The sequence below is a fragment of the Tupaia chinensis genome, unplaced genomic scaffold, assembly GCF_000334495.1.
Source record: "Tupaia chinensis unplaced genomic scaffold, TupChi_1.0 Scaffold146445_1, whole genome shotgun sequence".
NCBI classification, from domain to species: domain Eukaryota; kingdom Metazoa; phylum Chordata; class Mammalia; order Scandentia; family Tupaiidae; genus Tupaia; species Tupaia belangeri.
This window is the reverse complement of record NW_006206301.1, coordinates 2,112,646-2,130,849: the sequence shown is the minus strand read 5'-3', so window position 1 is coordinate 2,130,849 and position 18,204 is coordinate 2,112,646. Positions and strand designations below refer to the sequence as shown.

At 40.3% G+C, this 18,204-nt stretch overlaps 1 protein-coding gene across 3 annotated transcripts in view; it reads left to right on the top strand.

Annotated features, from left to right (window-relative positions):
- The window catches only part of PAG1 (phosphoprotein membrane anchor with glycosphingolipid microdomains 1), a 167,495-nt gene that overhangs the window by 78,844 nt on the left and 70,447 nt on the right, over nt 1-18,204 (top strand). For all 3 annotated transcript variants that reach the window (XM_006168928.3, XM_006168929.3, XM_014584337.2), the window contains one exon: nt 15,309-15,403. The gene's annotated coding sequence lies outside the window, so the exon portion shown is untranslated. The remainder of the gene's footprint in view (nt 1-15,308; nt 15,404-18,204) is intronic.

Below are 18,204 nucleotides of genomic sequence, written 5' to 3'. Positions count from 1 at the left end.
GCTGAATATTTTGGGTATGGAATGGAAGTAGGAAAAGGGGTGGCGGAAGAGAGAGAAGAGCCCATCGGCTACCTTGCCTGTCATCCAGGAGTTTAAAATTTCATTGGCAAGATGTGACAAGCATTGACACGTTAGGTGCTGAATACAGCAGCATGTGGATAAATTCCAGGATGTCTGCTTTTAGTCATTCATTGCCTCATTTATTCAGAAGGCTTGCTAAGCAGATGGCAAGTGTTAGAGATGTTGTGTTTCCATGCCTGACACGAATGCTACTGTCTTGACTTAGCACAGGAGTAGGTTTTTAGGGTTCTCTTCTTGGCATTCGTTTTATCATGTGAAAAGTGAGGGCTTTGCAACCAAATGAATATCTTATTTCTCTCCCAATTCAAATACTTACTAAAATAAGGTACCTTTAATGAAAGAGAAAGACAAGGAGATGAAGATATTATAAAAGAAAGGGAGAGATCTGAGGTCTAGCGATGCTGCTACAACAAGGCAATAGGCTAGCCTGGGTAAATGTGACGTACATGAAATAGTCAGGTCTGTCGAGTTTTTGTTGTTTGTTCATTTGTTTCTAGAGATAGGGTCTCACTATGTTGTCCAGACTGGACTTGAACTTGCAGTCTTCCTATCTCAGCCTCTCAAAAAGCTGGGAGTCTAGATACATGTCAATGCACCTTGAAGTTTTCTTTAGAATACTGTAACTATTACAGGTTGTGATATTGTTTTCGTCAATGCACAAGATCTTTTTTATTTTTGCCTGTATGGATGTTTGACTACAGAAGCATTGCCTGATTTTAACAGTAATCTTATGAACTAGGCTGGATTTAATGAACTATTCTTTTAAAAAAAATCACTTTACCAAGATGTGCACATACTGTACAATTCAACATTGAAAGTCTGCAGTTCAGTGACTTACAGTCAGTGTTGTACAACCATCGCTACAGCCAGCTTTACAACATTCTCATAACCCCCAAAAGAAACTCTTAGCTATAACCGTATCACCAATTTCTCCATTTCCAACTTGCCCCACCGCCCTGCCCTGGGCAACCACGTACCTACTTTGTTTCTGACAAACTGCTCTTAAAGGGAGAATATAGACAGTGAACATCAGAATCCAAATCCACAGTACAGAGTTTCCAAGTGTGACTGATGAGAAAATGAATGAAATAATAACAAGCTGGCACCAGCAGATGGGATAACAGTATGTCACTTGACTCTCACGTAATCATCTGCGGTTCAGGTCCCAGACCTCGTGGCTTGAACTCACACCAAGCGTGTGTGCATACGTGCCCAAGATCCTGAGAGGAAGATGGATGAGAAGGGACTGTGGCATGGCCATTCTCCCCTGTGGGGTGATTTTTTGCTTTCTGTCTCTCTGTCTCTGTCCCTTCATGGAGCATACACACTCTTTAATAAAAATCTCTCTAAAGAAAATAATACACTGAAAATAGCCACAAATTCACTGCATGAAAAGTACTCTTCAGCCACTATCAGCTGTGTGTGTCAGTCATTTGCAGTCACTCCGGACTACTCCATCTCCTTCCATGAGAGATTTTTAACAGAATAAAGATCTATAGTAAATTACATACAGTTTTTATATTCATGGCACTGATATGGCTCACTCGGCAGAATTCCACTTTAGACATTCCAGGTACAGTGGTTTTACATTGTACATTGAATGGCTCTACCTTCTAGGAGCTCATAACATAGGAAAGGGGATGAGTGAGTTTAAACAAGGACTCATAAGGATAGTCACTGAGGAGAAAGGAGAGAAGGGGGTTGTCAGAAGCAGCTCATAAAGGAGGTGGCCCTGGACACTAGCTTGAAACATTAGTAATGCTTGGAGAATGAAGGAGGGAGTGTAATGTGTTCAAATGCACAAAGATAGGAAGTATGTTGTAGGCTTGGGCATGAGCAGATAAGGCAGGTGGGAAAGTGCTCATAGGAAAGATTTTGAGGAAAATACTGAGACCTACCAGCCAGTGTGAAAAGTGCTATGAGAAATGCCTAAGAGGTTGGACTTAACCACTGTATTAGTTTCCTGTGGCTGCTGTAACAACCTACCACAAACTACGGAGCTTAGAACAACCAAAAAGTATTGTCTTATAGTTATTGAGGCTAGAATTCTGGCACCAAGGTGTCAGCAGGGCAATGCCCCCTCTAAAACCTCCTGGGGAAAGATCCTTCTTTGGTTCTTTAGCTCTTGATAGCCTCAGATGTACCTCAGCCAGCGGTAGGAAAATTCTGGTCTCTGCCTTTGTCTTCATGCAGTGTTCTCTCGGTGTCTCTCATGTCATCTTCCCTCTGGCATATCTATTTCTGTGTCCAAATCACCCCCCACAAATGACACCAGTCATCTTGGATTAGAACTATTCTAGTCACCCAGGTTAACAGAATTACCTTTATAGACCCTAAGTCCAAAGTATATCATGTTCTGAATACTAAAGGTTAAGATTTCAAAATGATACCTGTTATAGGTGCAAAATTCAACCTGTAACAGCCACCCAGCTTTAAAGCAGTATTGAAAGGTCAAGGGTGAATATTTTCAGTTTAGAAAGTCACTAGGAAAACTGTGTAAAGAATGAATGTATACAAAGGAGGCGAGCATAGTTAGGCCCAATCTATTGGCCTCACTCAGGCAAGGAGACTCACGGGACATCTAAGGCTGACCAGAATATGAGATGTTACTTTTTGTTTTACTCATCACATCTTTGAAATTAAAAAGGGAAGGGAAGGAAGAAGAAGAAAAAGAATAAATCTGAAATTCAACAGCAGCACCTTTTAGGCATGCATATACACTCTCCTGGTAGTGTTCAAACCACTGGTTCCGGGACTCGACCTGTGGACAGCCGTGTGGGATCCAGCCACCATGCCACCTGCTGGTCCCTCTGTGGGCTTTTTAAATAAGCATGTATTATACCAAAATTGAAAATTTACTAAAACATTTAAGGAGTCTTGGCCAATAGCCAAATGTGGTAAACAGCAGGATGGAAAGGAGAGGGGAAACTGAGGGAGAGTCTAGAAGGGATAAGGCAGGAGGGGGTGATGGGAAAGGATGGGAAGGACATGAATTAAAAACACTTAGATGTGAGACCAGCAGGTGGCATGGTGGTTAAGATGCTGGACATTCCCACATGGCCAACCACAGTTCAAGTCCTGGACCTAGCGGGCTTGCTTTCTCTCTCTCTCTCTCTCTCTCTTTCTCTCTCTCTCTCTCTCTCTCTCTCTCTCTCTCTGTGTGTGTGTGTGTGTGTGTGTGTGTGTGTGTGTGTGTGTGTTTGTGTCTGGTCAAATTAAAATAAATGAATGAATAAATAAAATTAAATAAATAATTTTAAAAAACACACTTAGATGCAAAAGCAGGTCTTTTCTGTCTTCTTTTTTTTTTTTTTGGAGAGGTTTTTGCTATAGGGTGTGTGTACTCGCCAGAAAGACAGAGACAGACGGAAAGAAAGAAATCACCCTCCCAGGGGAAATGACCACACCACAATCCCTTCTCCTCCATTCTCTTCTCTGGATCTTGGGCATGCACGCACACACACACACACAGCGTGAGTTTACGCCACTGGGTCAGGGACTCAAACTACAGTCGACTACATGGGAGTCCAGCAACATAGCCACTACACCAACTGCTGGTCCTGTGGGGCTTTTCAAAAGCTATGTTTCCATAAAACAAAAAGAAGGTATGCACCTTGCTGTAAAGAGACCTAGGGAATTCCCTTGGGAAACAAAGGATTTATGCTTCTTAGGCTAGAGTTGGTGGAGTGCATCAGCCTGAGAGTGGAGAGTGAGCTTAGGAGATGAGAGTCAGCTGCACACGTTAGTGTCACCCCCAGAACTGCTTCGGCTAAAGTGTGTAAGACCACCAGTAACTTATCCTCAGGGATCCATAGCTGGCAAATAAAGTAACAAACAAAATCCAGGACCGAGGTTTATCTATGAAGTGGAAAGGGAAAACTCTTCCCCTTCTCTTTGTTGACTTTTTCACTCATTCCTCTCTGTTTCCCCTTCCCTGTTTGACCTTCCTTTCTCTTGTCACCTCCCAACACCTCTGTCTTTCACACACAAATATACAAACACTTACCTACCCACCCTCTCTAGCAGTCTGAAAATAAAAAGTTGAAATGAAGAGAATTCATGGAAGAAAATGATATCCACATCAGATAAACACCTACAAGTGATAATGAAGGAAGACATGTTTCTGTCAAAATCATGTGAAAATCTTCCTAGCCTACATATTTTATCGTCGGAAGTATGAATTAGATAATAATATAGCAAAAAGCTCGAGAATCAAGTGATGGTGGTCTTTTCGTGTCTAGCATTTTCCAGTTGATGAACAAAACACTTTTACACATATTATATCATCTGAGCCTCACATCAACCCTTTAAAGGAGTTAGTACTTCAGTGTGTTTATGGAAGGGGGCACTAAGTCTCAGGAATAGGCAAGAGAAGTAGAGTCAGGTTTCAGAGCCAGGTCTGGTGGCAGCCTTTTTTCTGACTCACTGACACCTTCCTGGGCTCCGCTGCGTGCACTTGGCGTTCCGTGGATTTGCCTCTCAGGTTACACCTCTCAGACTTTATCTTCCCCATCTCATTCTGCCAGCTGTCTTTGAAGAATCACAGAAGTTAGCAAGTATATTAATCCTTGTTATTTATTTATAAGATAAGGTGTCATTTGATCAGCAACAAGCTTGGTAAATAAAGAGAATAGACTGTGTTCTTTTGGTGGGGAGTGGACCAACGATAGCTTATCAAATAAAAAGCTCAGGGCCAAGGCTGCCGCATAGAGGTAGCACAAATGAGAAAGGTTGTGGGTTCATGCCTGGGACCTTCCTGAACGCATGAGGGGAGCATGCATTCTTATGATCCAGTGCACTGAGACTAGGGGTGGATCATACCGTGGGGACCCTGTTGTAGGTGTCTGTGTCTGTGTGCGTGCGTGTGTGTGTCTGTCTCTCACTGCTTCTACCCCCTCTCCTTTTTTCTGTCTCTTCCTCATGGAAGAAATAAACTTCCAAGCACCCTAGAATATAATTTCATCAGTAATTACTATTTTCTCATTCATGATGCTGAATGTATGGATACTATCTCCTCAATAAGCTGTAGAGGAAAAACCAAAGAAATGAGGTTTCCATCCTAGCCAGGCTCTGTGACATTTCCTCGGACCTATCCTAGATTTATTAACTGTATTTGTTCCTATGAAGATACCCTTATTAATTTACTGTTTCACTAATGCATAGTATAACTTCCCTAGTTTCTCCATCTGAAAGAAGAAAGCAGAGAAATTATGTCTAAATACACTGTCTTCAAGAGATAGAAAGACAGTCAGGAAGTCACTCACTCATTGTTCACATTCTAGAAGTGTCTAAACATCACACTACAGAGCTACAGCCTTCTCCCACCAGTCATCAAAGACCTGAGGTGTACAGATGGGAATAGGGGACAAAAGTAGCACCTAAGATAGATTAAGGGCCACCAGCAGTGCCCAGTGATATCTCCTAGGCTGTGGATTTTCTGAGGACAGTCATCCTAAGCAACACCTTCTCTCCTTGCAGACTCCCTTTCAAATAACACAAAGGCCCAGTAAATAGTAGATCTGCTCTTAAGTTGCTCGCTTTTTAAGGTTTGAGGTTAGCTTTGCTATAACATGCCTTTCTTACTTTTTCCTTCTATGATGGCTTTGTATAGACTTTCTTATTGCTACTTCTTCTTAACTACAGGATCGTTGCCATGGCAACACCTGTTGGTTGTGTGTGTATGGATATATATTTCTGCAGTAAGAACGTTATTCCTCTGTTTCTTGCTTCTCAGTCCCACAGATTCAGGGTGTTTTTGTTTCTTCTTTCTAGTCATGGGTGACATGTTCTCTCCCTTTTGACAGACTGATGTGGAAACTTCTCTCTGCTATTTCAATTTTACATGCTAAGCTGCAACCATGGTACTGTCTGGAGCATTTGTTTGGTGATTTTTAAGAGCTGTAATAGAAATCATGTTTTTGCCCAAGGGAGTTCAAAATGCTTAAAGCCTCTTTTTCTGTTTTCCTTTTCCTTCTTATTTCTTTGTCCTCTGTCCTCTTCCTCTCTTACATCATCAATTAGATTAATGTGGTCACATGGACACAGTTCTAGTGCCATGTCCACAAGCAGTGTAGAAAGTCTGAGATGAAGTGGTCAGAGTTATCTCTGTGTGTGTTTCTATATGTAGAAAGAGAAATACCATGTATTCCCTGCATATGTGGAAACTAAGAAAGATGGCTTCATAGAAGAAGAGAGTAGAATAGTGATTACTAGAGACTAGGAAGAAGGGTGAAGTGGGGCATAGAGAGGTGTTAATAGATAAAAAATTACATATAGGAGAGAGGAAGAAGTTTGAGAGTTATATTTTATAGTAGGTAGCTAATGATGATTTACTGTGTATCTCTGATTGGCTAAAAGAGAGAACTTTGAATGTTCCCAATACAAAGAAATGACAAATGTTTGACATTTCTGATATGCTAATTACCCTGGTTTGATCATTACATATTTTTGTACTAAAAAAAGCAAACTGTATCCCATAAATATGTACAAATGGTTTGTGTCAATAATAGTAATATGTGTGCTCTCTCATTATGTATATATATTATCTCTGTATACTTAAATACAGATATTTAGGGAGATGGATATAGACATTGTCTTTGTCTGAGACTGTGTAATTTATAAGGATAGAGGTTTATTTGACTCATGATTCCAGTGGCAGGAAAGTCCAAAAGCATGCAGCTGGCATCAGGTGAGCCTTTGTCACATCACAGCTGATGGAAGCAGAGAGAGGTGTGTGCAGAAAAAGAGATAGCTGTGGGCCATTCTTTTATGACAACCCATTCTCATGAGAGCAGGCTCCTTATCACGACAGCTAGAATTCACTCAGTCTCTCACAGAACGGCATTAATCCATTCATGAGAGCTGTGCCTACATGATCTAATCACCATGATCTAGTAACTGCCCACTAAGATCAAATTCTGAAGCATGAACCTTTAGGGTTCATTATCAAATCATAGCAGGCATATAGTCCATATATACATATACAGAGAGCAAGAGAGAGTGACTAAAAAGTTACTTTGTACCACATAGTTCACCTATAAAATGCCAACTTAAACCAGTCACCCCTGCACACACAGACCTATGCACCCCTCTGAAACTAAGATACTTTACGGACAACAATCTTTCAAAATTTGGAAAGCTGCCAGGCAGGTAACCAGAGCTCAGGCACCTCACCTCTGTGACCTCACAGCCAGAGTTATTGCCTTGAGTCAGCACATGCAACACCGATAGTTCTGAAGAACCTCAAGAATAGAGGAGAGGGCCCTTTCTATCCTTCAGTTTCTCTATAGCTGGGCTTCTAACTGTTAAGCAGATTTCCAAGCATTTTTGGGTCTCAAAGACATACCTGGGCAAACCATAAGTTGGTTACTGAGCCCATGCCTTTCTCCCTGCAGGTTGTACCCACCCCCACATGCCACACACCCTACTCACATGCACACTCATTCACACACATCTGCATTAAAGCTCAGCGATCAGCAGCCCTCCAACTCCTCCACCCCTTGGGGGATCCCGAGACTAGACAAACTTAGAGAAGTTATTTGTCATCAGAAAATGTCTAAAGGCTGATCTGAGGCCCCGTGATTTAGAGGCAGTGATCCAGGTGGCTCCCCATTTAGGTGCCATGCATCACAAGGCAAAGACAAGTCAAAAATCACAGACTCTATGAATGGCAGCTAAAGTCACAGTCCAAAAGACAGCTGCCCAAGTGCACAGAGTGGAAGGGACTCAAGTAATATTTACTTCTCATACTTTCTCTTCATAAGCAAGGAAATACACTGAGAGGTGAACCAAGAGAATGAAAGGATGAATATCCTCTTTGTTGTCTTGGTTATTATCCCATGCTATTACATTACCTAACAGAGAATATTTAAAATATTTATTTTACTACCAATTTATAAGCTAGTAATTAGAGCAGTCAATTTAGATATTTTCTCATCACTAAAACTGCATTTAAGTACTGAAGCTAATCTTTTTCCTTTGCCAACAAAGAAGATTTTTTTTTTCTTTTGAGCACTGTGGTCATTTTGATTATTTCTCTGCTAAACTGTAAGGAATTCATATCCAAGCCATGCTTGGGATACATGCTTATAGATAAGCTTATACTAAATCGTGTCATTTTAAGCTTCTTTTCAGGTACCATGCTAACAAATAGAAGGTTTGTGCTAATAAAATGTCATTTGTTAATAACTCAATATATGCATTATAACTATCTATCTTACCTGGGTCCTGCGTACTGTAGATAGCATAAGAATCGATGTGTAAGGATTCTTATCATCAGCTCCCTAGAAGTCAAGAAAAATGTATTCCTCTTGGAAAGAGGATTATTTTCTTTAAATCACACTATTGAAGAGGATTTTCAGAAAGAACTATCTTTCCGGTGTCATAATCTTTTTGAGCTTAAAAAAATCTAATTTTTTCTCCTTCATCTTATCTTCACAGTGGGTTCTCTTGGGCACCTCTGTGAACTATCCTTTCTTGCATCTTCTATTTTTTTGTGCTCGATGAGGAAAATGAAACCAGAAAACACTCCCCCTCTTAATGGATTGCTGCTTTGCATACATCAGGGATTTCAGCTGTTCAAGTGTGTGAAAAAGGAAGCAGGAGACATCAGATGGCATGAAGAGTAGGACTGTTAGCACAGCAAATACCAGGAAGGCTGAAAGTGTGAGCTAAAGCAGCTGGGGTGGGAGAGATGAGAGGCACAGCTGGGAGAACCAGTGAGGATAAGCGGCCAGAAAACATGAGGGAGCGTAGCAAGTGGAGAATCTTGGATAAGAGGGACCATTGTGAAGTCTGTTTTCCCAGCGTCACATCGTACATCATAACCTGTGTCTATTGACTTTGGCCACCCTTTTAACTACTGTACTTTTAAGTATATGTAACATCATTTTCTTACATGATTTGTATAAGAATCTAAACATTAAAATTGTAATGAAAAGAAGTAGCTGTACTTTGAGGTTGATATTGTACTGATGATTCATTAAATCTATCTACAGAATTTAGATGGATTAATGAGAAATAGCATAGCTTAATTTATGGGTTTCATTTTTTAACCAAAAGTATATTAAATAGCTAACATTCCTCACTTGGATAAATAAGGGGTATACATAATTAACTGGATTATTAACTGACTTGGTATGAATATCCAGAGGGAACTGATTAATAAATTGCTCTCTTCATGGAAGAAAGTTTTGGTATTTTCACCTAATACTGTCTTAATCAACAGTAGGCCTCGCTTGGGTAAAACTATAAATGCATAGCCAAAAGTTGGGAGAGTTGGCTAATGTTACAAATGACAGAAACAGAATTTAGTAGCATCTTGACATTTAACACAGTGACCCAAATGTAAGCAGCAGAAATAGCACAGGAAATCAATGTAAGCACTTCTCTCTCCAAATTACATTGCAAAAGGACAGGTAAGGTAGATGTGGCTTAGTAGCATCGTATTTGACAGAAATTTAGATTTCATTTTTGTCAAGTCTAAGATTGTGTCAATAATATAATGCAGCTGGCAAAAAAAAAAAAAAAAAAAAAAAAAAAAAGCAAACCTGTGATCTTCAGCTTTCTGAGTACAGTTGTAGCCTGACAGAAGTAAGAGTACTGTTCTACTCTGCTGAGGAAGTTGACTTCTGGAGTTGACCCTGACCTTTTAGAAAATATCATCCAGAAAAGGAATGGTAGCCCCAAGTATGTCTCCTTCTGCCTTTTCTGCTTCCTCGCCAGTTATTCCTCTTACATGCAATATCTTGCTCTCTGAATCTGTTCTGACTAAAGTAGGTAACACTAAGGATGTTTAAACCTACAACACAGTCCAGAGGAGCATACCATTTATCATACTCACCCTGTGCCTTCCCCACAGCAGAGTCTTGTGCAGTTGCAGTGCTCACCATATTTGTTTGTTGTAATTTAATCTCCCATGTTGAGATGGTATTGCCTTCATGGTGACCACTGGGTTGATGACCATTATAACCCAAGTGGTCTTTATTGCCAGATAAAGGAACTGCCATGCCAGGCATGACTCAGAAGCTCCCATGGTACTCACCCTACTGGCCTTACAAGTGTCAGTTCTTTTTGTTCCAGTGTTTCCAAGTGTCTGGGACAAAATATCGACATGAGTTCCATGATCTGTCTCGGTGTTACCAGGTGGTCTTCCTGGGAATTGTGGCTCTTACCTTGAATCACTGCCCAGTGAGCACACTCCAGAATGGTGACAGGCTATTTTTTTTGGCTTCATGAGTCTATTACTCCCTACTGATAGCTTTGCCTCCCTGTAGTAGCCAGGCCCCTAAAATTCAACACCACTTCATCAAAAGCCCAAGAAAAGACAATTTCCTGAATTAGCTCAGCACACCTTGTCCATTAGACGTTGTGTTGGTTGCCTTCCTGCTCCCTTGTTTTGTAGCTGGAGCAAGCTGGCAGCCCTCTCTGCCGTTGTGTACAGACCTGGCCAGGGCCTCACTCCATTCTTCTTATAGCCTTATGTTCTTTAGAGATATGACAGGTACTCAAAACTACATTCTTTTCTTTCTTTATTTTTGGAGAGGTTTTTGCTATAGGGTACATGCGCTCTCCAGAAAGACAGAGAGACAGAAAGCGAGAAATCACCACCCAGGGGGCATGGCCATGTCGCAATCCCTTCCCCTCCATTCTCCTCTCAGGATTTTGGGCACACACGCACATGCGCCCAACGTGAGTTTAAGCCCCCTGGTCCGGGACTGGAACCACGGTCGACTACATGGGAGTCCAGTGACATAGCCATTACACTAACTGCTGGTCCCAAAACTATATTCTTGAATAGAGAAGCAAAGACTGAAGAGCAGGAAAAGTAAGATTTCTTTAAATAGATGTCTTCAAGTATTTGAAGAATTGCCTTATTGGGAAACTATTGGCCTTGTTCTGCATGGTCCTAAAAGTAGAACCAAGGCTCAAACTTGGTTGAAAACACTGAGCTAGTGAAGCAGAAGAACCTTCCTCATTCTCAGCCCAAATTTAGCAGTGCTTCTTAGAGCACTTCCAGAAAAGGAAGAAGCCCTTTGTTATGGAAGGGAATTCAGCACAGGCTGGAAGAGCAGGTCTAATTCTGTTTATTGGGTTCTTTCCATTGCAGATAAAGGGTAGCATATACTTGGGTGACACCTGCATGCGTGAAATATTGCTGTAGTAGGTTTCCAGTCACGTGACCTACAGTCCTGTCACTTCTCTGTCCTCAGGGATCATGAGTGACAGTAGCTTTATTACAACAATATCCTCTAATCTATTCTTATTTTTTTAATTAATTCAATCAGCAAATAAATATTGAGCAATTACTGTATTCTAAGCACTGTGACTTATTCAGTGCGCACTACTTTTCACTGTTCTGTTTGACCAGGTTCTTTTGACATTGCAGTCATAGATTGGATGTCATAACCATTGTAGAAAATGTTTAAGTATCAGATGGGTTTGATTTATAGGCGATGTTTAACTTTCTTTTAAATTTGGAATTGATCATGGACCTTTAGGATTCTAGTCTCAGATTGAGTAGCTATGTTACCTCCAAGTATAGTTTTTAAAAGTCAAACATGAACTTAGAGTCTATGCTACCAAATCCCTGCATTTATCTTTCCAGACTGCAGGTAAGTACACTGTTAGTATCATCACTACCTCCACAGAAGGGACCATTAGGGCACATCTTTGAAAAAACACACCTCTCTCTCAGACCGAGCCATCTGTCAGGTGCATATCTCATTTCTGAGTATCAGAGTCCCAGAAATTGAACTCTATTTTGGTTCCTCTGAGTGGCTTTAGCCAGAAAAAGCCTAAAGGTTAATTTGGCAAAGCACATCACAAACTCCCAGAGTTCATTTTTTCAGGCCTTCTTATGAATTTCATCATTGTGCTAAGAACTTATGAACACTCCCTCTAAAAACCGTCAATGAAGTAGGTGTAGAAGAAACAGGGCTGGGGACCAGCAGATGGCTTAATGGCTACGTTGCTAGACTTCCATGTAGTCGACTGCAGTTCGAGTCCCGGATCCGGTGGTTTAAACTCACACCAGGTGTGTGTGCATGCATGCCCAAGATCCCAAGAGGAGAGTGGAGGAGAAGGGATTGTGGCGTGGCCATCCCCCCTCAGGGGGGTGATTTCTTGCTTTCTGTCTCTCTTTCTGGCGAGTGCACATACGCCCTATAGCAAAAACCTCTCTCAAAACAAAAAAAGAAAAAGAAAAAAGAAAAAGAAACAGGACTGAGTTTGGTAATTCACTGACTTAGTATATGTGGATTGGAAGGCACCATTATATTTGAGTAGATTGCTGGTTTTAGAAGTCCTAAAATTCCACTGAGTAGAGAAAGAAATCAATATTGAAGTATCATAGGGTTTTTGTTTAATTGAGTCAGTAGTGGTTAGCAGTAATTAACTGTAACACATATTTAGAGATAGTCATGAAGATGAAAGTGGATTTGAGGAAGCACTTGTTCTGTTCTAGTTCTGTTGCTAATAACAGAAAATACCTAAAACTGGATGACTTACAAGAATAACAGTTTGTTCAGCTCATAGTTTGGAGATCCAAGGTCCAGGAGTCACATCTAGTCAGGGTCCTCTAGCTGCATTTCAACATAATGGAAACGAGGAGTGCATGCATCTGTGTATTTTGTTCCTTTGACTTAATGTCCTTGTCTTGTAAACCCACTAGACTTCAATCATGATGGCCCTACCTAATTATCTTAACCTTAATCTCCTTTCAGAGACACCTACCTTTCAATACCATGTGCGGATTAAGCTTCTACCTTTTAATCCCATCACAACCAAATCTCATCCATTGAATTATAACTATTCTTCATATAGTCTAGATGCTATATATATCAGATATGATTTGTGCATGTTTCTCCCATTCTTTGGGTTGTCTTTTCACTTTCTGGATAGTGCCTTTTAAAGCACAGATATTTTTATTTTGATGAAATCTGATTTATCCATTTTTTCTTTTGTTGCTTGTGCTTTTGATATCGTATCTAAAGCTCCTTTGTCAAATTTGAGCTCACAAGTATTTATACCTGTGTCTTCTTTTAAGCATTTTGTAGTTTAATCTCTTGCATATAGGCATTTCACGTATTTTGAGTTAACTTTTTATATTTGAATGGTCTGAGTTAAGTATCCAACTTCTTTTGCATATGACTAGTTTTTCCAGACAATGTTTGAGATGATTGTTCTTTTCTCATTGAATAGTCTTGGTACTCTTTGTCAAAAAAGTCAGTTGGTAATATAAAGGAATAAAAATATATGGGTGCATTTCTGGTACCAAAATTCTATTCCACTGGTCTATATATGTATCTTCATAACAATGCTACTGTTTTGATTACCTGATTTCCTTAGAATATTTTTAACTCATGAAATGTATATTCTGAATATGCAAAAATACATACCACTTTCATGTTATTAAATTAACCATCATATCATATTTGTAATTTTCAAATCAGGCTATTTACAAACATCTGGTAATAGAGAATCCATATTAAAATATTATATCTGAAACATGTTAATAGAATTTGGTGTTTTGAGAAAATGTTTACTCTTTTTTATTTTTTACTACAGTAATTTGATTTATATCATTAAATCTTTCCCATATGTCTAACTCATTCACGAAAGTTTTCTGAGGTTGATCATGATGACATGAAGAAACAGAGGTTTACAACTGCACACCACATCTGCATATATCTGTATGGCAGGTGTGTCGAAGGAGGTTTAATTTGAAATCTAATGAAAGAGTAGGATGATGGCTTGGGAACTTCCTTGTCTGTCAAGCCCTTCACTCTGTGAAGCCCTGTCCTCTTAGTTTGTGTGATTGACAATGGAAAGACCTGGAGTCAGGTTGGAGAGAGGCAGTTCGCGATTGCGTGTCTTGTTCTGATCTTTCTAGACTTATTAAAAAGAAAAGGAAATAATAATGTAGCTGAATGCAGTGACAAACAAAAGGCAGCTGTTTCTCACATGATAACTGTCAAGAACACAACAGATGTACCTCAAGATAATGTAATCTGCTGACTCGGTGATGGAAGGAAACAAAACTCAAAGATGATTGTATGTGGCCCTAACAAAAGAATATCCACAGATGCAAATCTAACAGGCTTGTTTCTACTCGGTTTTATATATTAAAAATAAATGAACATGCCTCAGTCTATTAACATAATTGAGAAGTCTGAGTATTAGTCAGCAGCCATGATATTCTCCTTAGAGTATAAACTTACTCATTCTGTATCCCTCTCACTCTGCATCTAATCATGCTGTCTAATCTAAAATAAATGTTCAAGCTGGAAGATACTGGGGGACCAGCAGTTAGCATAATGGCTATGTCGCTGGACTCTCACATAGTCGACCGCAGTTCACGTCCCGGATCCGGTGACTTAAAACTCACAATTCGCACGTGTGCGTGCGTGCCCAAGATCCTGAGAGGAGAATGGGAGAAGGGATTGCGGCGTGGCCATTCCCCCGGGGGGGGGGGTGATTTCTCACTTTCTGTCTCTCTGTCTCTCTCTGTCTGGTGAGCGCACACGCCCTATAGCAAAAACTTCTAAAAAAAAAAAAAAGATGGGCGATACTCATTAGAGAATAAAAAGAGAACGAGGAGAAGAAAGGAGTGGAGGGAGGTCTGGACCTTCGAAATAGAGCAAAATCACAGAACATGGAAGCTGATGAATCAGAGGGAGATCAAAGGAAGTCATCCCCGTAGTTTTCTCCTTCTCTGTTCACCTTCTCCATGTTAACAGCAGAACATATGAAGAATGCCTTGGATTAGAGCTACATATCATTTAAGTCACACCATCCATGCTATACTGAAGAATCTTCTTTTAATAAGAAACGTATAGAATTGAATCACAGCTTACCTGACCAAAAATGATAAATGCTCTTTTCAAATAAGTCATTTGTTTCATCTCAAATTCAGGCAATAGTTACTTGAATTTGACTGTTACTTCAATATCATACCATTTATTTGTCATAAAGTGGTAAAATTTGGAAAGGGCAAGTAAAATGATTTGTATTTCATTAGACATTTACTTGGCAATTATTTTAGAGAAAATTTTGTAATGCTCACCACTCTGTAATTTTGCCTCTACTCTGCAGTTTGCTTTGTTTGAGAAGGAGCACAAAGCTGAGTGTGGCATAAATATGCTCACGGTTCGACGGCCAACTGGACAAGTATCTCACAGTCTATATCCATCTGCCTTTTTTCTAACTTTCTTTCTCTTTGGTGACAGGCCAAGAAAGAAGCAAGAACTCTCACCACAACCACATTTCAAAAGGAATATATTGCCAGAAATTGGAATACTTTTTGGACAAACATTCCTCCAAGGTAAATATTATCCTTGTGTCAATAAGGAGGCCCATAATTAGAATTTTTGAATTTCTGGGATACCACACAAAGATTTGGTTGTTTAGTCTAATGCAGACCTAGAGTGATATGAGACAGAGAAGAAAGCAGAGTGGTTGAGGTGTCCTGCAGCCTCTTCTAAATGCGTTACCAGGAGAATGCCATCAGAATCCGGGAGCTCATTGAGCTGTCCTGAAAATGCGTGGGAAAGGGGGATCCAAGCTTTTTCTTGGATACAGAGATCCACGAAAACAAAACTTAGTGTAGCTTGATTACAAAAATAGCATGTCTTCCTTTATGGGGAAAGAATTGGGTAATTCTAAAGGTTTAAATAAAACATATACTCTATTTTTGTCACAAGGTGGAAAAACCCTGCATGTTTTACACCAACTAAGACTGACAAATGTGGAAGATTTAAGGAAAGTTGTATTTTATGAAAACACCTAAGTATGCCTTTTGTTGGCTTGTAGGAAGTGCTTTAAGAAGTTTTCATTTGGAATGAAATGAAATGTCTCTTGTGGGGAGGGGAGAAGAATGTGTGTGTGTGTGTGTGTGTGTGTGTGTATAAGAGAGAGAGAGAGAGAAGAGAGAGGCCAACCAAAAAAAGAATCTGTCTGCATCATACTGTATGTTTCAGAGGAGAAACTCTAGGCACTTTCTCTATGAATCATGAGCTTCGTGGGAATAAAAGCTTAACAGTAGCAGCTGAATTCATAGCCTGCTTCAGCATTCATGAATTAACTGCCAATATTTTAACACAAATTGCTGTGTCATTTCTATGAAGTTCCCCAGTTGCTCCTCAGTCTGTAACTGAAAGCTGTTTTCTTCGCTAAGCCCTGAAATTTTATCTGATGCAACAGTTCCTTCCTTCCTGATACAGATATTTGTGTACCTTATACATACAGAAAGGCAAAACCAGATGATCCAATTTTAAAAGAAAATATACTTGTCAGCTTTCCCTGTTCAGAAGTTAATATACAGTTGTCATTACTCAGGCTTTGGTGTTCCAGAAGGCGATTTCAGATCAGCCAGCGGAGAGTCACGGTCTCCTCCTTAGTCATCATCCTGGTTGTTCTCTTCTGAAGGGGCTGGGATGGGGGAAACGTAGGCTGTACATTAGGGAAGAACTTTCTGATACTATTCATTCTCTGCCTGACAGAGAGGACATTGTTTGTTCACTGTAATAGGCTTGGCAGGAATCTGTGCTCTGCATACAGAGTAGGGAAAAAGGCCAAGCAGTGGGAAATCTCAAAAGTCTAAGCAACAGATCAGCTTCGAGATTTAAATATCTATCTATAGATATAGATAGATATTTTTAAATAGGTGCTCATAAATGAAATGCAAGTCATCTTTGCAAATATACTCTTTCCATTAATGATAGTTTTCTTCACATTGCATTAGGCGCACACTCCATGAAAAAAGTCTTTAGGATAGCAATATGCCTCTCTAAGTACTGTAGGAACAAAAATGGAAGCCATGGAAGCTGAGAAATACTTTATGAACGTGCCAGGCCTGCTCTGATACTGCTCCTTGCGCATTGGTATTCACAACTGTGTAAATGAAAATTAACCTGTGCATGCCATCTGGTGATCACAGGAGCAAGTCTGTGCTGCCTGAGATGAGAGAAAGAGGACAGTTCAAGATGTGCGTTGACGTTAAGAGGTGCCCAGAGGAGACAGTGTGAGAGGAGGCCACGCCTCCAGTCTTCAGAACTTGAAAGGCAGCAAGTAGAAAAGTAAAGGCTCAAAGCAATGTGCAAACCCCACACTGGAGACTGAACTAGCAGAAATGCAAACCATCCCTGAGGCCCAGGGCTTCTACTTGTTTTATAAAAAGTTCTTCCATGAAAGAGGGAGAGAGACAGAGAGAGAGAGGGAGACAGGCATTCCCAACAGGGTCTTCACACTGTGGTCCACCCCACTTCCAGACTCAGCCAATCATGATCACGGGCATGTGTGCACACAGCTGACATGCACGGGGAGACCTTGGTGTGTGAACCTGGGGCCTTCTCATGGGGCCTCATCAGTGCAGAGCATTGTGTTACCACTGCGCCACCATGGCTGGCCTTTCTGGCTTCTTAAGGCTGTGTGCTCCCACCTCCCTCAAGCACAGAGACTACTTATTGCCATGGTCCCTGATAGCTCCAGGTGACTGGGGGACTGTGTGTGTGTGTGTGCATGCATAAGCACACATAAACACATGTGTGTTTCTTACCATGTTGCCAGGCTTCAGGGGCTGTGCTCACAGACGGAGATCAGAAGATCCTGTCTCCAGAGCAGTCCCCATGGCAGGTGTGCAGGGACCATTGCCAATTCTAAGTTTAAGGTCCCCTCGTCTTTGTCCTTGGAGAGAGATTTATCATTATTCCACCATCTTGACTTGTGTTTGTAAGAACAAGTTTCTGGATCTTCTTTTAACAAAGCATGTAATATAAACTATATATATAAATACATATATAACATAAATTACCATCATGATGGCATTGGTATAAAGCATGTCATAAGATCATTTCCAACTCTTCTCAGCACTTTTTATGATCTATGTGAGGAGTGGTCTCAGACACTAAAGCAGACCTTTCATTCTACCGCTGGTGACGCTATTTATGTATATTGTCTACTTTGTTGCTTTGAAATTTTTAAGTCTTTTAAAATGTATTTGTTTGGCAATCTTTTTAAAAATACACTTGTATATCTTCTAAAAATACATAGGAATATATTTAAATGGCAAAATTTCCAAGTAAATAGCAAAGAAACCAAGAAATGTTAACTAAGGCTTTATTGTAC